The sequence below is a fragment of the Drosophila mojavensis genome, unplaced genomic scaffold (genome assembly GCF_018153725.1).
Source record: "Drosophila mojavensis isolate 15081-1352.22 unplaced genomic scaffold, ASM1815372v1 contig_136, whole genome shotgun sequence".
NCBI lineage: Eukaryota > Metazoa > Arthropoda > Insecta > Diptera > Drosophilidae > Drosophila > Drosophila mojavensis.
The window spans coordinates 8,165,001-8,170,000 of NW_025318667.1; positions in this window are offsets into that span (position 1 = coordinate 8,165,001).

Here is a 5,000-nt window from a genome sequence, read left to right on the forward strand (position 1 = left end):
CACTTTATTTAAGCCCGCTTAGAGTTCACAGTGTATCTAGAAGTCAGATCTTGGCCAAGATGAAGTATGATGTCAAAGCTGAAGAAATGGTAAGGCTATGTCATACCAGAGGCGCGCATACTTACTATCGATATATATCGATATCAGCATAAACACTTTATTTTAGCTGCAAGAAGCCAACTGTGATCTTGGCTCATCTAAGATGAAGTATGAAGTCAAAGCTGAAGAAATGGTAAGGCTACCAGAGGCGCGCATACCTAGTATCGATATATATCGATAGCAGCATAAACACTTTATTTAAGCCCGCTTAGAGTTCACAGTGTATCTAGAAGTCAGATTTTGGCCAAGATGAAGTATGATGTCAAAGCTGAAGAAGTGGTAAGGCTATGTCATACCAGAGGCGCGCATACTTACTATCGATATATATCGATAGCAGCATAAACACTTTATTTCAGCTGCATGAAGCCAACTGCGATCTTGGCTCATCTAAGATGAAGTATGAAGTCAAAGCTGAAGAAATGGTAAGGCTACTAGATGCGCGCATACCTAGTATCGATATATATCGATAGCAGCATAAACACTTTATTTTAGCCCGCTTACAGTTCACAGTGTATCTAGTAGTCAGATCTTGGCCAAAATGAAGTATGATGTCAAAGCTGAAGAAATGGTAAGGCTATGTCATACCAGAGGCGCCCACACTATCGATATACATCGATAGCAGCACACTCGCTCTACTTAAAGCCAACTTCCAGCCTAAAGCGTATCTAGCAGTCGGATCTTAACCGAGTTGAAGTCTGAAGTCGAAGCTGAAGAAAAAGCTATGCCAGAGGTATATTAGAGGCACTTATCCCAACTATCGATATATTTATATATTTCATATATCTGCTGGAGCCTGCTCACAGTTTACAGCGTATCCAGCAGTCACACACGCCCCGTCTCGCCTGTAGTCTAACTTGTTTTGCAATTGCTTTGTCTTGTTGCCGTTGTTGTTGCACGTTATTCAAAGTATGCACATACACTTGACATTCCAAAGCTGTCATTTCGTTTGGGCGCCTGTGCAAATATTTATGAGCAGCACTGTTCAAGGGGGTTACAGAGGGGGAGCAGCAATGGCGGGAGGGGGCCTGGGGGCAGTGAGCCGAAGGTAGAGGCCACACCTTCTGCTCAGTTTCGTACTCTGCCTAATGAGCACTGGGCTGCATCACGAATGCGCCTCGCTCGACTTTTAAAGCTGCACCACCAAAGCACGGACATGCCGAACCGGACCGGACGCCACACACACACAGAGAGAGGGAATGAGAGACACACACATACAGTGAGCGCTAATGGGCAGTGGACAGTGAGCAACACTCGCGCGTAATCAGCTTACGTAAATGTGCGTGGATGCGGTCAAATGTAGTTGAGGATTTACGCAAAAAGGATTTCCATGCTATAAGCCAGCAAGCAGGCAGCTGACTGGGCCATGGAGCAGGAGTGGACCTGGCAGCTGACAGGACAGCGCCAAATGTTAAGTCCCTGCGCTGCTAAGTAACTCCAAGTCAAGTGACGAAACTGGCGAAAGTAGCGAAGGGGCGTGGCAGCTGCTGCACTTCCAGCATCTTATGCCCAGCGACGTTCGCCGTCACCTCAACAGGGCAAATCAAAGAATAAAGAGAGAGAGAGAGAGAGAGAGAGCAAAATCGCACCAAACCAATCATCCTTCAAAAGCCAATCGATGCGCTCTTCAGTCCTGAGTCCTTCCATTAAAGGACACTTTAAGTGGCAGCGGCGAGTGCTGCTGTAATCAAGGCGTTCCTCGAAAGGTCTTTGGCACAAGCGAGATCAGTGAGGCAACCGTTGGAAATGACAGAGTTATGGGCTGGAATGATCTGGACTAGATGATATTCGGGGACTGCATGAGGGAATAGAATAGAGAAGGGATAACAGAAGACGGATAATGCAAGCAGCTACTGTCTAAAGCTAGGCCAGGATGTAAACTATTCTGGATGTCTTATACCTCAGCTGAGGGCCTTGTGAGCTTGCTGAAAGGACATATCTGCTCTAGCTTGAGCTGCTGAGCTATTCGCGGCTCGTGACACGAGCAGGAAGGCTCTGGCGAACAACTATGTGGCAAATGTCTTTGATGCGGCAATGAAACATCAAAAAGATGCAAAAGTCAACATCACAAAGATACACACACACACACACACACACGTGGAAGTGTGCTGGCCACATTATTAACTAGTCGACAATTTGCTGCTGAATGAACTCGGCTAAGGCGCTTGCCGAAGTAGGCGTCACACAGGGGGCGCCCTGGGATTAGGCAGCTGGATAAGGGGGTGGGGATTTTGTTGGCGGTGCTGAGGGCAAACTTTTGCATATTTGTTAAATACTTTAATTAATAATTTAGAAAGATAGCTAAAGAGCAGCAGCAGAGCCGAGCCGGCGACGGGCTCTGTCGCTGACAAACAAACAGCAGCCAGAAGTTGAGCAAACAACTAACAAAAGATCAAGGATTATGCGTGCCAACACAGATAGATAGAGCGTAGGCGTGTCTCGTTGTGTATGTGTATGTGTGTGTGTGCGTGTGTGGGTGTGTGTGTGTGCAGGATGTGCGGCACGTTGATGTGGTCGCTGCTCCGCTCGAGGACAGGTCGCCGCTCTGCACTCGACTCGTTGCGCTCGGCTTTTGTGCTCAGCAGCAGCAGCAGCAGCAACAAAAAAAGAAGAAGCAAAAGCGAAAGGAAAACAAAGAAGATTAGACTAAAACCAAGCAGGAGACGGAGGGCGAGCGAAGGGAAGACGAGGGCTAGGCCGGTAGGTTGTGGGTCTGTGGACTGCGTGAAATGCTCATAAGGCAACTTGATGAGTTTAATTATTTGAATGCTTCAGCTCACACACACACACAGTCGAAAATACACACACACCCACACACACACACGCATTCATTGGGCGCCAAGGGCGCGCTAGTCAAACAAAAGGCAGCTGCTTTTGTCACATGCAGTACAGCAAGAGCTCCGCCCGCAGCCTCCCGCCCCCTCCTTAACTCGCCACCCACACACAAAGGCCAAAAGCATATAGAGGCGGGCTGGAGCAGGAGGCGGCACAGTGGGGCTAGGCGCTCGCATGCCACTGTGCGTGCCAAGAAACAACGAGGCATAGGCATGTCCTTGCACTCGCCCCTACTCGCGCCTACAGCCAGACAGCGTGCAGGCAACTATGTGTGTGTGTCTGTGTGTGTGTGTGTGTGCCCATATATGGCTGTATGTGTACTTAACAATTCACAATCTTTTTTGCCATCCGCAGCATTATCTTTGTGTCATACTATGCACGGAATGGTGCGGAATGTTTTTGAGCCAAGCTCACAATTTGCCTCAAATTTCAGAGGCGTTAAAGACGCATGGCGGCGCGGCCAGGGCGGCAGGGGCGGGATGGGGGCAGAGTCCTGGTCACCAGCGAATGCTCAAGGCACAAATGCCATTTAGGAAATGCGCGCATGCTGTGCAAATGCATTCGAGGCTCTTAACGAACTCGAGCACAAAAATACTTGAAAAATGGCATTCATCAAGCAGACCGAAAGGAATTTCATTGCATGGAACAAGCCCTAAATGGAGATTACCGAGGGATAGAGGGGCGCGCGGAGAGCAACAACGATATTACACAATTCCATTTAGTCAACAATGCTCAGGGAATGGAGTGTATCAAGTGATTCAATGATGGACTTACTGCCCGATTGACTCAGACTATGATTGATTGATTTATGGGCTGTGTAAATGACTGATTGGCTGACTGATTGAGTGTTTAACAGACGGATTAATGATTGACAAGTTGATTGACTTAGAGGATTGGAGGTGGACTAGTGCTTGATTGATTGACGGATGCCTTTTGCAAAGAGAGTGGTTCACAGACTGATTGATGACTGTCTAGTTGAGTTGATTGATTCAGAGGATTGGAGCACAATTAATATCTGATTGATTGTCTCATGCCTTTTGCTAACTTTGATTGATGATGATTGATGATTGCTCAACTTGATGAATGCCTGATTGACTAAGGGAATAATTGAGCTAGTGGCTGATTGACTGACTGATTAACGTTCTAACTGATTGACTGATTTATTGAATGATTGACAGCAAGATTGAGTGACTAATTAACTTAAATAGCGATTGAGCTACTGTCTGATTGACCGCCTGATTGAGTTGGTAACTGGTTGATTAACTGACTTTTTAAACAATAAAGAACCCGATTGATGATTGATTGTCTGATCAACTTACATGCAGATTGATTGGCCAAGGTATTGAATGACTTAGATCCAGCTTGACTATTGACTTATGCTTGGTTTACTTAATGAATAGCTGACTTAGTCTATGATGAACTCACTGACTGACTAACATGTTGATTGACTAACTGATTAAAACTCCAACTGATGGATGGCCCATTGATCTTTCGACTGAGCCTCCAATTGACCAAATGATTTGATTTGCTTTGATTTGCCAATGCTCCAGCTCAGTAAACCTTTGAGTTGAATTATCAAAAATGCCACAGCTCAACAATGGTCAAATGAATTTCAAGTGTTGTTAACAGCACTACAACTTACTATACACTTTTTACTGCTGAACGAGCACTTGGGATTCCTGCCTTTTGTTTGATTGAACAGCAGGCTGCTGAAATATGGAAAGACCTGAAGTCGATGTCAAGCGGCGACTGCAATATGCAGGAGCATCTTGTCAAATTGGCCACAGAAATGACCTCTTGGTTGTCATTACCATACCACACACACACACACACACACACACACACACACACACACACACACACACACGTGCACACACATACAATGGAATGAGCTTGCGGTGCGACTGATGAAATGCGATGTTGGCTGCAAAATGGAAATGGAGCTGGAGCTAAAGTCGATGTAGAGACAGCGCCAGCAGGTGGCCTTGGGGGCGTCGCATTAGTGGGTTGGGCGGGCTGCGGCTACGTGGAGCGCTGGCGAACTTCACTTAATGTCAACTTAATTGCAT